Consider the following 16,616-nt stretch of genomic DNA (forward strand, 5'->3'; position numbering starts at 1 on the left):
TGACAGAGGAGGGAGAGCAGAGAGGAACATACAGAGAGAAAGAAGACATTGAGAGAGATCAAAGGTTGACACATTGACAGCTGTCTTTGATTCACCATCATAGGCAGGCGCGCGCGCACGCGCATACACACACACACACACACACACACACACACACACACACACACACAAATGCATGCCAACAACACACACTTAACAACAAATGCACACAAAACGGGGTGACAGCACATAGCACCAAATTTACATTTATAAGACTTCTTGGTTTTCCCCTCACTTAGACATGAGATATTTGAAGCATTTATTAAATTATCAATCTAGTTATTTATTCATTTAGTCAGTCACTCATGTTTTTTATGGCTGAGAAGCTCAGTGTAATTTCATTGGGCTACCAGATGGTTGAGGGTTTAATTAACAACTTCAAAAGCAATAACTGGAGAGCTGGCCAAATACAAAGACACACACACACACACACACACACACTATTAGCCGCCAGTGCAAAAGTCCTGCAGTGCAAATACATATCCACACTCGCTTAAATCATAGTGAAAAAAAAAAGAAAAAAATAAATAAATCGAACAAAAAGCAGCCATTGTACTCTCAGCGTGTTTATGTACGGTTCCTTTCTCCTCGTTATGGAGGCTGCTCTCCCAACTCCCCAGACTGTCTGAGCAGGGGATAGCTGGAGTGGAGGGGAGGTGCTGTGGATGGGCTCTGGGCTCCCAGACTGTAAGTCACACCCTGCTGATTGGATCTTAGTAGCATCTTGGGGGCAATAAAAACACCCCGTCTTCCCTTCATCTATCTCCCCTTTTTTTTCGCTTCACTGGCAACCGCAGCCTTTATTCCACTATAATGACATTATTTTGATTGGCGGAACAACAGTGAGCCTTCATCCGCTCACATTAGGCATGGCAATCAGACAGCATTGGTTTATGTTAATGTGAGTGGCACAGGGCAAAGAGCCATTAACTTGGCTTAGGGGTCAGACGGCCTTTGCAGTTTCTGGCTCTCTTCTTCCATCAAAATTGTACGCAACATCAAAATTTGTATTTATTCATGTCTAATATGGTTGGTTATTTATGCACCATTCACGGTAGGTGTGACTTACTGTGATGATAAACCCTTTTCTGATTCTGAGTCGGACAATGCACAGACAGCAGAAGTGTAGGGGTGCACAATTAATCAAATTTTAATCACAATCACGATTTTGACTTCCCACGATCAAGTTGTATGTGACCACGCGTTTTTTTATTTATTTACACGTCATTTCATAGAACGCTCCGTTTTTTTTTTTTTTTGCAATGCCCATCTACCGCTCCGTAAACCCCCGTCTGATCATGTGCCAGTCAGAGTTCTTCCTTGCACCGTGCAGCTTAGTTTCTAGATGTAGACAGTCACAGAGGTCACTAGTTGGTAGCTGGTTTATATAGCCTGCTCAAAACAGACAGGGCACTCAACACAGAAAAGTAGGCTTACTGTTTTTGGTGATATGCCATGTTTGTAGTCCAGCTGCGATATGCAAACTGTTGCTTGCAAACTTTGCACTCAACCTTTTACAGTTATCTACTTTCATAAAATGCTGCTGCACTGGCGATGTCTTCGACATGGTAGAGGAGGACTGAATGGAAAATAAACACTCACAATTAAATAAATATTCAGCAAACTACTGAAACAAGGCTTTCTAGTTCTTTCTTCAATCTGTCCCCAGTGGGTCAGAACAGGGGGGGGGGGGTGTTCTGAAGACAGACTTTCACCTGTGAAACAGGGAGGCTCTGAAAACACCCCCATTAGCAATTAGTGCTCTCCACCCATAGACTAACTGTCTATGCTTCCACCTGATGAAAATACACAGCAAAAAAATCGACCAATCTGAATTTTGATCAAGCCAGAACGTATCGACCAATAAATCGACTAGGAGATTAAAGCCCTATTTGCAACCAATAAAGACAGGGACTCGTTTAAATTAAAAAAAAGGTTCTGTTACAAGTTTTCTTCTCTTACTGTAGGTCAAAAAACCGACTGGCCTGAATGTGTTTGATTTCCAAAAGAAAAAGTTTACGTCCTGGTTGACTTTCGACTAAAATCCTGTCAGCAGGCGCCAGTCAGTTTCTAAGTTTCTTAAAAGAAACCCATAAAAACAGGGACAAAAATCTCTGTAGGTGCTCTGAAGGAACTTAATACCTTAATAATATAGTAGCTTATGCAATTCTGAGTTTGCCCTTTGGATTAGTGAACACGTCATGTGTCATGTGTGTATGTGTTCATAGAGCCACTGTGTGTATGGTGTGCAGATAGCATACATATTTCCTCACTGTCATCTATTGTTTGCAGGGTAAACAGGACAATGATGATCTTCAGAAGGCCTCCAGATCAATGTCCTTCATGCTGGAAATGTCAGTCCAGTCTGTTCATTAATCTTTTGCCACCAAACAAAACAAAGAGCTTTGTTAGATATTGGACCATCCACCATCACTTTGATGAATAATCCCCCTTTGCTCACAACAAAAAGGGAAATTGCTTATGGCGCATTTTGCCACCTAAATCCAATTCATCCATGCCTACCTATTACTTTAAAGTAAGGAGGTATATGTAACAAGCAATGCTAGTGCTTTCCAGGGACTATTTGTGTGTCGGCCATTAGGAAGGTCCATACGTTTTCACAACATCTGCAATTTATCAAACTAAATTTCAACATAAATCATTTTTAAACTGTACCACCTGGTCACCTCAGCACATCCTTTTTGTTCCACTTTCGCAGGACAGAACACAAAAGGTTGCATGTCAGCAGAAAGTACACATGAGTATTTTCAATCATTTAAACAAATGGCCAATGCTTTAGCTCATCTGGTGAGGACAGAATTGTGGTAGGTGGTTTATAAAAAGGCCAAAAAAGGGTAACTGATGGTCAATTACGTCTCAGGGTGTTTTGGAGCAGAAACTTTGACTAAAGGCAAGATTTACAAACAAATTCCCCCTGACTAGGCTAGGGTTGGGTAGTAAAACCTGGTGCCAATATTTGCTGTAGGAGAGGAAGTCTTCACTGGTCTCAGAATTCAATTTAATTACTATTATCCTGTCACGTAAATGCCTGCGTATGCCCTGTATCTGGAAAAACCACAACGATACCCCACCCTACATTAGTCTTTTAAGTTTAGGTTATGTTTCCGTATGGATTTGCTCCCACAACTGTCAACTGTTTCTTTTATGTGTGTGTATTATGTCATATATGTAGACATGAGCTGCACAAAGCAATTTTCTATCTCTCTATATGACCTCAGCACCATGGTAGCTCCAAGGAAAAGCCCATCTTCCTCCAGTGAAGACTCTGCTGAATGTCACATGTGCCAATGTTAAAGAAAGCAATTAGCCACTGTTGGCATGTCGTGGTCTCTGGATGAGTAATGGCTGGCAGGGTGGCAGTGTCTAGCCCTGATAAATTCTACTGTTCCCCTGCCTTATTAGTACAATGGCTAACTGGGGAGGGGGGGCTGGGAGCTAAGGTGAGAGACCATAGGGGGTGTCAAAGATAAACCTAGATTGACAGCAGAGCAGTGTGGCTAAATGCTAATGCACCAAATGACATTTCCAATGCCGGCCTGGGTTAGCTTAGATGCTGCTGGCATACTGACAGACGGAGCTGCAGAGTGCGGGGGGGGGGCTAAAATACCAGCGCACCAACTCTCTTCTACGTCATCCCTTCTTTATTCTCTAAATTAAATGGGGAGAGGGTTGAGATGTTTTCACAAGGCTTTTATCACAAGTTAGCACGATAAGCTAATAGCAGGTGCTTCAGTCATAGATACAGAGATTGACGGGTAAAGATGGCACCATAAGTACACTAAAGGGAGACAAAAGAAGACAGAACTGATATTTAGCTGTGCCTTCCTATCAAGCACCTGGGGAGTTTAGCCTGAGTCTAATATTTTGTCCACAAAATCCCCAAGCGGCAATTTTGTTGATAAACCTTCTGCTTCCTCTCCTTCGTCACCCGTGGGAGGATGATTTCTATCTCTACCCCTCAGATTTCCAGGAGTTGCCAGACCATTACAGACAGGAGAACAACTTTGGTGACTCTTTTTGGCTGGTGGTTGAGAGTTGAATGCCTGTCGAGCCAGAGCGAGGTCTCATCTTTCTGGTTGGTCGGATGTGATGGTGTGTTGGAGATGTGTCTAATTGCCGGTATTTTTAACATAGAGTGGGGTGACAGCCAAAGAAACCTCCTGAGTTGTGAACGCCACCTTTAATGGAATCTAATTAGTGGACGACTGTGCTAACAGAAAGTCAGTGAGCAGAACAAGCACTCATGTATGTGTGTGTGCGCTCCTTACCGGATTGCTCACTGAACAGTTCTGATACGTAATGTCTTGTGACAGAATGTGTGTGTGTGTGTGTGTGTGTGTGTTTGTGTGCATGCATGTCTATGAGAACAAGCGTCACAGAACTTTCTAAGAGGTTGCTGGACCATTTATACAGTATTAAATAGAGGATATATTAGAACAACAATTGTATACTTAGTCGGGGCAGCAACTAATGCTATTTTGAATGTAGATTCATCAGTCAATTAGTGTTCATGTTTAATCAGTTTAATCAGTACACTGAATATTTAGTACATAAAACTGAAAATAGTGAAAATGCCCATATCACATTCCCAGCGGCCAACGTGATTAAATTATATATATATATATATATATATATATATATATATATATATATATATATATATATATATATATATATATATATATATATAATAAGAGTTATCTCAAGACACTTTACAGATAGTGTAAGTCTGGAACACATGCTATAATTTACAAGGACCCAACAATTCTAGTAATTCCCAGAGGAGCAACTATTTAGCGTGACATTTGAGTTATGTCTTCAAATAACTTGTTTAGTCCAACCAGCTGTCCAAAACCAGAAGATTTTCTATGTGCATTTATAAAACTTTTTGTTGTTAATTGTCTAATCAACCAGCCTGGTTCCTGTTTTGTTTTTTTAGGTGAGTCAAATAGGTCTAGCATTGTGCTAAGTTACGACTTATTTTCCTGGTTTGAAAAACAACCCAGACAAGCATAGATGAGAATGATACAGCGGATTGTAATTCAACTAAACGTAAAACAGAAAAAAAAATAATAATAATATACTATGCTTGGTAACAAATCTGTTTGATATGGTTTTACCACAAAAATGTTCACTAAAATACCTACCACCTAAAACCCACTCCTGTGCACACGGATAGCTCAGTTGGTAATGTGAGCGCCCATATAGAGGTTTACCCCTCAATCCTTTGCTGCATGTCATTCCCTCCCTCTCTTTCCCCTTTCATGTCTTCAGCTGTCCAGTTGAATAAAAAAGGCCTAAAAATCCCAAAATATAAATCATCAAAAATGTATAACAAAAATCACTCCTCCCGCATTGATAAATCTTGAAGATATGAATACGGTCCTTTTTCTTCTACGTTATAGAAAAGCGCGCTTTCAGTGTACAGTGCACTGGAGGCCTGAACTTTCCACATCACACTAGTTTAAGTCGCATCCTCGACCATTATTGGCTTCCAAAGTCTCACAAAAACATGTTGGTATAGTATGTCCCCCTCTTAAATTTTCAGCGGGGGAATGTAATGCAGGTTTCTGCTCAGTGAAGGTCAAACAATACACTAGACACATTTTTGAGCTGAGGAGTTAACCTCCCCAGCGTGTGTGTTAATTAAAACATTAAGATGGTGCACATACGCCAGTCACCTGTGATTGGTCAGGGCAAAATAAACATTAAGCCACAAATTTGAACACAAGGTGGGACTGAATAATAAGTAATATACAATAAGTAAACGCCAAAACGGTAATTCTGTTTGCTCATCAGGCTACCAACTGACTGCATGACTAATCACTTGTAATCACTGTAATTCATTACTTTAGATATTGTTCCCCCTTTAATGTTATGTCACGGCCAATCTACACACACACACACACACACACACACACACACACACACACACACACACACACACACACACACACACACACACACACACACACACACACACACACACACACACACACACACACACACACGTTTTGGCCTTGTGAATCCTCTTGAGCAGCGCTGATCTGAACCCATCAATGAGCACAACAGCAAAAACCCAGACTTAACCCTGCCCTCCTCCAGCTCCTTCTCCCTTTAATTCTCCTTCTTTCCATTCTTCTTTAGCCTTACACTTTATTGAACTGCCTCATTTATTTCTGTGCTCTGTAGTCCTTTCTTCCTATGTCTGCCCATCTCTCGCTCTCTTATTTGCTCCATTTCTTTTTTTTCTAAACAAACATTTTCTTTGCTCATTACTGCTTTCTGGAAGCATGAAAGTGGGTCTAAAACGAGCATTAAAGACTGTGGCGTTTGTTTGTGTATTGGCTGTGTTATAAATGCCAACTAGTTGGCCGGTAATGTCTGTTTTCATGATGAGCCATCCCATGGAGTTTACACCACACACTGAGTTCATTACAATAGATCAGTAAAGAAAGAGAAAGGAAAGGATGGACAAAACACACATGCATACACACTCACACTGTATGTATAATGGGTCTTCCTTTTATGATGAGGAGCGGTAATTAAAAATGCCACTCTGTGTGACAGGGCAATGGGGAAGGAGGAGGGAAGGGAGATGGACGGAGAAGGGGGGGAGGGAGAGGAGTCTGGTCTGGTCCTCTCTTTAATGAGGATCCTAATCAACCCGGCGGAGGCTGCCCTGAGACCCCCCAGGTTCATTAGACCAGAAAAACCCGACTGCCAGGAAAGGGAAAGGAAGGAGGGAGGGGTGGGACCACGCTGAAGAAAGAAAGAAAGAAAGAAAGAAAGAAAGAGGGAAAAGTTTTTACTTTCTGAGGCAGTGAAGAAGCGTTAGAGAGGAGGCAGGGGATGGGAAAGGCAATAAAGCAAAAGGAAAGTGCTGGGAGAGACAGAAAGAGGAGAGAGGGTGGGAGGATGGCCAGCGGAGATAACAGTGTGGGTCATTGGGCAAGTCACGGCTGCCATCGATCCTCTGATTGGCTGTCTGACAGTTTCAACACGGCTGCCAAACCCTTTAATACACGGTGTCTACTACTGTGTGTTTGTGTGTGTGTGTGTGTGTGTGTGTGTCAAAATGAGTACCGTCTGTGCCATATGTAGTCCATTTCTTTGCCACCAGAAGTGATCTGTCCAACTTCCTCAGGAGGCTGATAAGAGCACCTTACAGCTGTACTGATGCGGCCACACACAAACACACAAACACACAAACACACCCTTTTCCCAGCCAGTGAGACAAAAAGGTCTGTGTGCGTGTTGAGAGTAACGTTTAGTGACGTGTGCACACTGTGAGGTGAGAGTGTTGCAAAGTGTTATACTGGCCCTCAGCCCTTCCTTTCCTGTCCTCTCACATTGATTGGACAGCAGGACAAGGAACACACATTGCTTCCAGCAGCCCACTCAACTGCTTTCCTTCCTCTAAATGCCAAGACACAGTATGTGTGTGCACATGTGAGTCAGTATTCATTTAGTCTGGGAAAATTCATATGTAAACTGCTCAACAAAAACTACCATATGTATTGTATAACATGAGATGTTGTGGTTGTAAGCTTTAAAAAAGTTACTCTATACCTGGTCTGGGTCTCGTCACTGATTTCCTGAATTGATTTGCTTCCTATTCACAAGGTCTCGTTTTGATTTTATTTCTGATTTGATTCAATAACAATTCTATTAGGGATATTTTAGTTCCAAAACCAATTTTACATGGAGATTCTACAATTGTACAAGGTAGGACTGTGCAATTAATCAAATTTTCCATCGCAACAATCGAGAGAAAGGATTATTTCGCAAGTTACGTTTTGCAAGAAAACTCTTGGTTTGTCATGTGTTGTGAATGAAAAAAAAGAAAAGAATTCAAAACAGGAACATATTAAGGAAAATTCACAGTTCTACTTGTTTTCACAGTTGATTTGTGTACGTTTTTCACAGTTTTCAGTTCAATGAGCTATTGTGTTAGAGACTCGTGATTTTAACATTGATCAAAATAATTGTGATTATGATATTTTTTTCCATTTGAGCAGCCCTAGTACAAGTTTTCCTCTAACCTGTTGCATTATTAAAAGTATTAATGTTTACATTAATAATTGGCCTAAAAGGCAGTTCCATGTACTTTTTATTTAACATGACCACACTACTGCAGTCAGTGAGTATTGAGTGACATTTCATTCAGATATTTTCGGGTGAGGGCCATGCCAGTTTTTCCATCGCTATCATTGGAGCATTTAATCCTTGTTCCTTACTAGGGACCATTTCACATTTGTTTTTGTTGTATAATTTTCGCTGTTTTAATGCTTTAAACATAATTCTTGGTTAGGATGGGAGTTTTTACTTGAAGTTTGAAAGTTAAACCTTATATCCTACTCAAAGTCAAAAATAAACTTTTACACACACACACACACACACACACACACACACACACACACACACATATGATAATAATTATATAATAATTACACACATATATATAATAATATATACATATAATAATATATATACATATAATAATAATTACTGTTAAATGGATGAAGTCTAACCCTTCTATTGCTCAATTCCTACAAAAATTTAAACAGGTTTATATGATGGAACATATGACTGTCCAGCTACAACTGCTACTAAACTAAAATTGCCTATTTTCACAAGTGGATAGACATTTATTGACTGCCTTAGTTAGGGACCTTATACTTCACTGCTTTGATGTAGAATTCCCATAGATGTATGTGGAGGAAGATGTGTGTGTTCTACTTCTAGAACGCACATACGCACATGTAGATGAAAGATGAACATGTGCAAGAGAACACCAATCTCAAGGTGATTTTGTTCTGTAATGTTAATCTGTGTGAATGGCAATAAATCTGTGAATGGCAATAACGTTGAGAGAAAAAAAAGTATGCAAGAATGAACAGAACTATGAGTAATTCCTCAAGTTGGCAGTGGAGACAAAGACTAAAAGAAAGTCAAACACTAAGCACTTATATATATATATAGATAGCGTGGACGGTCTGTAGGACGTCACCAAGCACCTGTACAGCCCAGAGCTACGATACTGTGAATACTCCACAAAGATTTCCGTTCCAGACAACAAACACTCATTATGCTGGGGACAAACAACTCAAATTCCCCTCATCTGAATAGGCAACAGAGCTTAGAGGAGTAAACAGGATTCACAGAGGAGCTTAAGACTTTGTGCTTTTCTTGGCTTTGAGGATATTGAGGCACCTCTCTGTGCTAAAAATTGCTCCCTGGGTCTCATGCATCCTACTGCATTAGAATAATCACCTGTTTTGTTTAACTAAATTATGGAAAGCAGGACTGCATTATGAGTGAGCAAACAACTATTTTTAATCCCAAATGTGTAACTTGATTAAATGCACTTTAATGGCAGTCTTTCTGACGGTGTGGGCGCAACTAAATCGATACGTACTTTACACAAAAGTTTACTGCTTAATACAATTTGTGCATTTAATAAGCAAATTATTGTAATTATAAACCTCTTGCCAAAGCAATTAGTGATAAATTATAATCTTATGATAAATTATCTTGTGTTGACAGCCTGGGGGAACGCTGCAATCAAACATTAATTATTCATTGGGTAATTAAGTTCATAGGTGTTTCTCCCTCCCATTCTCCTGCTCTCTCCCGCCCTTCCTGGGATGTGTAGCATAAGTGTCCAGACTTTAGTCCTCTAGGTTCTTAATACATATAATCCACAAAACACATCAAAAAAAGAAAAAAGTTCATGTGAACATCTCAACTGACCGCATGTTGTATAACTTGATCGGACCAAGAAAACAAATAATTAATAGATGCTTATAAGACAGCTTGCATCATCAGTGAAATCTCATCATGGCCGAAGCAACCGCTGCAGACACCAATGACATCTATTGATTATTGTTTCTGGGAATTTGACAATCTGTTGACGAGTTTACAACCAAATACAACTTTGTGGATTTCTGAAGGCTTATTCTGATGTCCTTTAATAATGTTTGGCGTTGTCGGGCAAAAATAATATTATATTCTTTCAGGATACTATAAACTAGAATTCTGCATCTCCTCTTTGGCTCAATTTTCAGGCATTAATAAATCTATCCTGTGACTGAGACTTTGGTTAGGCAGCTACTCCGAGGACCAGACGCCATTGCCGCGGCACCGCCTACTGCTGCCATCGGAACAAGGAGACGCCGGAGGCGGTGTGAGAGGAATCGTAGTCTCGCTTTGCCAGAACTTCCTCCACTGCGCTGCAGGGGAAGGTCTTGTTAGTCCACACAGCATTCCGGAATAGGAAAACAACATGCTCCGGTTTATCACTGTTGTCATGGCTAACGGTGCTGCCGCAAAATAGTCTTGGAAAGTAATTAGTTTTGGGTGAACATGTGTACATTCAAAAGTTGTTTTTGTCAAAGGAGCTCCAGGGGCCTGTTGTACGAAACCAGGATAACGGATTAAGCCGGGATAATCAAGTTATCCTGGATGAATTTAGCTTTGACTTGGTTGCACAAAATGAGGTTGAATTAAACCCAGCCAAGTAACCATGGAGTTTAATTCTTTGCGGCTAGCCTGGTCCAGAGCAGGCTAACAGCCAGGCTAAGATTTATCCTAGAGTCTTATGTGTGAAATCAGCTGCCGCCCAGATCCAAAATAAACGCGTTTAAGTTATTCCGTTGTCTGCTGCGTGTTTTCTAATTTTTATTAACATGCATTATTTGTCTCTATTGTTGTCATGAGTTTGATGGAGAGCCAGGACTTTTCCTGGTGGAACGTAGTGTTTTGAGGCTGCCTGGCGTGCGGCCGCAGCCGGCAGACCTGTGCGTTGCATCAATGCCTACTCTCTCAGTAAAAGTAAAGATGAGCAGCGCGCCGTCCGTGGTCTGTGCAACTTTGGGTTAATACAGGCGGTCCGAAGATTAAGTGGGACAATGCAGCTACATTCCCAGATGATAATAATGGCAGACTGGTCAGAGACCAATACATTCATGATTTCATTTTCCTGTTGCTTGTCCTTCTATAATAAAGGACAGTTTGTGTTACTCCTTAATATGTAGGCCTAATGTTTTCATTATTATACCTTTATTTGGTTTCATAACCTTCTTCCTAAGTCTCACATTCCTGGACCAATAACGTGGCCTATATATGTATATAATGTAGTTTACATTCATAACACCAGGAACACCACAATGCTTCTTAATCTTTTTTTTATAAATCTTAATTTTAAAAAATATAAATAAATTTTAAAAAAAAAGGTTGTTTGAGTTGTTTGTCAGAAAACTCAGCTTGGACAGATTTATCCTGCAGAGATCTGAGGAGCAGGTAACCATAGACCTCGACCAGAGTTATTTTAAAAATAACACAAAGAAAGCAGACGTATTGGACATCTGGCCGAATTCAAGTTCATGTTTATGTAGTAGACTAGAGCCTCGAATCGAATGTCATCTCAAAAGGCCTGTACAAAGAAAACAGGACAGGACTTCTCATAGAATTGCTGCTATATAACAGCATCTAATGACTACACGTACACTGTGTTTGCACACACACACACACACACACACCTTTACATGTATGCGCAATTTAAGATGAAAGACACGTATAAACAGGCATTTTTTAATGTTTAACCCTCTGAGCCCTGAGCCGATTTTTACAGTTTAATGTCCGTCTGGTTTTATTTTATAAAAAAGCTTGTAAAACATCAACCCTGTGGTCCACAGTCAAGATATGAACATCATTTTTTTTTAAACTGGGTTAATAGAATATTTGGGTTGCAGTGAGGTCACTTGCATGTTAAAAATGGTTTTAGGGCCTTAAAGACAAATAAATAAATAAAACGGAACATGAATCTTCCAGATATGTATTGATATCACGGACAGATAATGAATAAGCCATTTTACTCTCTAAAACACTTCTCATATGTCTGTGAAGAAATAATCATTATAACTTATAAAGTTGACAAAATATATGCATTTTTTCACAGCTTTGAAAATGAGCAGTGAATTGATTAACAAAATATTTTCCAATCAGTCCCTCCAGGAATTCGCTGCCTTTTGCGATAAAAGTTGCAATGTTTTTTGTATTTTTGTTGCAATGAAGTTGGGGGAGACAGTAAGAGTTGCAAAAAAAGTTTTTGTTGTATAGTTCCTTAAAAATAAAAAGGAAACTTGTTTTGGAGAGAATAAAATTACTCTGGGCTGAGTTTTCCTAATAACTTTACCAAAAAAGTTCAGGATGCTGCAAATGTTGCTATAATATGAATATATTGGTGGATAGCTGGTGGATTTAAGATCAAAATAATTTATTGAATTACTCAAATTTAAACATATGTATCAGTGGCTTAATTGTTGATCTTTACATTGTTAGTTAATGTCCAATCCTGGCCTGGGACACACATTCACACGGTTTGATAAAGGAAATATTGGACTTTAACTCATCAATGCACTTATAATAACGAGCATAGCTGTCCTCATTGTAGGTCAATGTTTACGTCTCATCTCCGGGTTAATCCTGCATCCACCGTGTGCGTGCGTCTGTCGCGGAGGGAACTGAGCAGCCCCGTCGACAAGAGGTAAAAAGAAGCAGCTTTCAGCGACTTCGGAGTGAAAAACTTTACAGCATACAATGATGTCAAAATGCATACAGGTTTGCAGGACAGTCTGTTTAACACGGTCTTTCGCTGTACGTTTTGTTGGTAAATGTGAGATATTCGAGTCTCACACGTCTCGTCTTCATATCAGAACCAAGGAAATAAATTTGACGACGTATGTGTGACGTCAACCCGTTCTCACTCCCGCTTCATCATTGGCTCTTAGAGTCACATACTGATACAAAGTCTGGCACGTGGGACTTCTGGGATTGGTTGAACTCACCAGAAACTCTGGTCATTGGTCAAATTTGTACCTTGGAAATCCAGAGTTCTCACGAGAGCACAATTTTAATTTGCTCAGCGAGTTACTCATGGAGTAATGCTGCTTATTAACTATGCCCTTCAGGAGGATTAAACTATTTGTAACCTAGCTGCACCTATGTATCTGATGTAGGCCATGCAGGCCAGAGGAAAGCTAAACAAATGACAGTTTAACAAACCAGTTAACTTAGTTGCAAAATCCTTGCCCTGGTCATGACAAAATGCAATACATTTTCACACAATGATTCAGCCAGGGCAAATTCTAAAACGTCAAATGCGAAAAATACTCGCATGAAACACATCCATCTGCTGAAATGCTTGTTGCTACTATCATCGGATTTGGGCAGTGCAGGTTTAACGAACTCTTGCAAATTTTCATCAACTGGATGCAAACCTGCAGCACAAAAACATGACATACATTTAATTACCATTTCAAACCTTAGCTCTTTGCCAGACAGACAGATAGCAAATTGTGTTCTGAAAATAACCGACCGGCCCAGATATGTCAGATAGGGTTGAAAGGACAAAGCGTGTTCGCGGGGAAAACAACGCCACATTCATCAAGTTCAATTACATGGAAGAGACATCAAACTTAGACAACAAGACGAGCGAAGCCGCTCTAGTATTGGCATCGTTTTTTTGTCTTAAAGTTTTTTGGGGTTTTTTCTCCCTTACTGGAAGAGACAGGCATTCCAATATCAACGATATGGATGAAGACATGAGGAAGATTAAAGAATGAAAGGAATAATGAGCTCTAACTGCCCCTCTTTGTTTGTCGCTCCTAGCTTTGCTCCAGACATCTATCAGATCCTGTGTCTCTCTGATTTTTTTGCTGATGGAGTGGCATGCTGCTGCCATCTAAAGGTGTAAGACGACTTCACTGAGGCTCTGCTCAACGCAGTGTGTATGAAACACTTCATTACAGGCTTATCCAATACATCTTGCTTCAGTCCAAGTAAAAATACTTAGCCTGAGTAAAATATAAAATCAACATCTAATGGCTTCAAAGTGCCACTTGTCCCTGAGGTTCTATTGCCAATTGGCTGTGGAAGGGTGGAAGGTTAAGAAGAACAAATGTAAAGGATTTAATTACACAAAAAAATAATGGTGCTGTGTCCAACATACAGGCGTTACCACTTTAATCCCTTGTAAGCTCCGGCCTGGTATAACTGCTGGACAAACACACTTAGTAATGTTATTATACTGAGGTCCTGAGGCTTATTGTACAGGCTATAGGTTAGGAAATACTTTGCACGGCATGCTGGAAATTGCATTTAATAACATGGCCTTTGTTATGTTGTCCAAACAAAATTTGGCTCTGAAAAATACACCAATATCTAACTTAGATCAGTTTTATATTATAATGTGCATTCTACTTTACACTATATTATCATAGATACCATAGCAACAATAAATAGTCTGATTGGCTAAGGGTATGATTTATTTTTAGATAACAGCACAGCTTTGACGTTGTGGAAGACTATGCAGCTGTTACTAGGAAACAAACTCTTGTTGGAGTATGATATTGATAATATTTGTCTAATATACTGTATGACTGTGCAATGCTTATGTTTTTGATTGCTGTCAAACAGTACATATGGGGTAATTCACTGCAATCCCTGCATTTATCCAAAAAATTAAATAAAAAATATGACAGGGCGCCCTGGAGACTCACCGGGTTGAGAGGGCACCTCAAAAGGCTCTGTCCTCTACCGCAGTGGCCGGGGGTTTGATTCCGACCAATGGACCTTTGCTACATGTCATTTCCCCCCCAAATAAAAGGCCAAAAATGGCCATAAAGTAAACTTTTTGATAGCATATACAGTAGTTCTGTAGTAGTCTATTCTCAATAGCGTATAGATGTTTCCTTATTCCAGTGTTGTCATTAAAAGGTCGACGTTGCAGCAGGAATATTGCTCTGCATCAGTTCATGTAAGCTGAGGATGAGCAAGCTGTAGCTGTGTTGGAGGGATTGCAGAGCGGAAGTTTTTAAAAAGTTGGACAGTTGCCTATTCTCCCGCTCCATCCCATTTGATACCTTTCACACCTTGTTTTCGAAGCATGTCCACTGTCCATGCAGATGAATGCGCCTGCCCTTCGTCCCACCGTTTATCTGATAAAAACACCGCAGCAAGGGGATTGAACAGTTCAGTGAGTTGGAGTGGAAATTCTGGACCCTATACTCAGCTCAAATGCATTCACCAGGTAAGTCGTTTGATTCTGAACACTGTTAATTGACGTACCATGCTTGCCATAACAAAAATTGTCACTTTTTAAAAAGACAGGGGATGCAGTGATAGTGTCACGCAGTAATCCAGACAGTCCTATTGTGATGTGTCCGATAATAGAAGATAATACACTTGGAAAAAGTCCATTATTTTCTTATATTAGGACAACTAATCACATATTATTCAAACATACACGCCTAAAACAAGACAGCCAGACTTGTCTCAGCTTATTTAAAGTAGGCAAACTCAACACGCTACATTTCTGAGTACACACAGACAGACACACACACGTTTAATCAATGTGGATGTACTGTGAATGCCCTTCACCCCTTCACTGCCAGGCCTTATTGTGGTGATGACTGCACTGGCATATTGATGTTGAGTCTTTATTGTGTTGGTTGATGGTGGATGAGGAGTTCTGATTATCTTGCAACCTCTCCACGACTCTCTCTACACCTTCCTCCATCTTACCTAACAAAGTTTGTGTGTGTGTTTAGCTTAATGAAAGCTACAGGCCAACAGCCTCCTCACACCAAAGTCACAATCAGACACTCTCATGGCTGTGTCTATGTGCTGGTTCTCCCTTATCCCTCGCTTATAAAATAAAAAAGCTTTGAAAAGTGTTTGTGTTATTCCCCCATGTCTGACTGTCACTGAGCTGCTGCCTCTGTCCTTGTTCAAAACCCAGATATTAAAGTAACACAGCAGCAAAAAGGCAGCAAGTGAAAAGTGGAAAGATGATAGAAGATCTATACGTAACAGAAACAAGAAGAAAAAACTATGGGGGGGGGGGGGGGGGGGGGGGGGGGGGGGGGGGGAGTAAAAGGAATAGTTTCTGAAAGTCAGACATCCAAACAGGCCGACAGATCACAAACACAAAGTCATGGTTAGATCTACAGACAGCTCCCACAACTAGAAAGAGACAGTAATAGAAAATGAATTAGCAGAATGTAAAAGGATGACAGGCATTTTGTTCTTCTATCAGAGTCCAAATAGTAACAACGCGCTACAATGTGTTGCATTCCAGCGCCATCAGTACTCATTCTTGAAGTTATAGTTTGTGGTGTTGTAATGAACTGCTATCCTTCCTGCAGTTTTGACTCCCACTGTACTAGGCCTGCACAATATTGGAAAAATCTAACATTACAATATTTTTTCCCCCCTGTGATATATATTGCGATATGAATAAAGAAAAGGTAATTTTTAAAAGATGACATAAATAGCTCTGTTTGAAAATAATAAATTGTACTTGACTACTACGGTGAGTTGTAGGGGAGTGGATTTACATAGAAGAAAGACAAAAAATGAAAAAAGGATCTTTTCTAATGTGAACCATTCTTTGTTGAACTTTGATGCTTCACAAACACCAAAGCAAGTAAGCGCTGTGACTAACGTTACTCTTCTTAAGTAGTTTTAGAGAGGAAAATAGGTAGAAATAC

General features: G+C 40.1%; 1 long non-coding RNA gene across 1 annotated transcript in view; it reads left to right on the forward strand.

Annotated features, from left to right (window-relative positions):
- Positions 1 to 16,616, forward strand: part of LOC117938429 — a 438,129-nt gene that overhangs the window by 132,937 nt on the left and 288,576 nt on the right. The gene's annotated exons all lie outside the window — the stretch shown is intronic.

This window comes from Etheostoma cragini, chromosome 23, assembly GCF_013103735.1.
Source record: "Etheostoma cragini isolate CJK2018 chromosome 23, CSU_Ecrag_1.0, whole genome shotgun sequence".
Taxonomy (NCBI): domain Eukaryota; kingdom Metazoa; phylum Chordata; class Actinopteri; order Perciformes; family Percidae; genus Etheostoma; species Etheostoma cragini.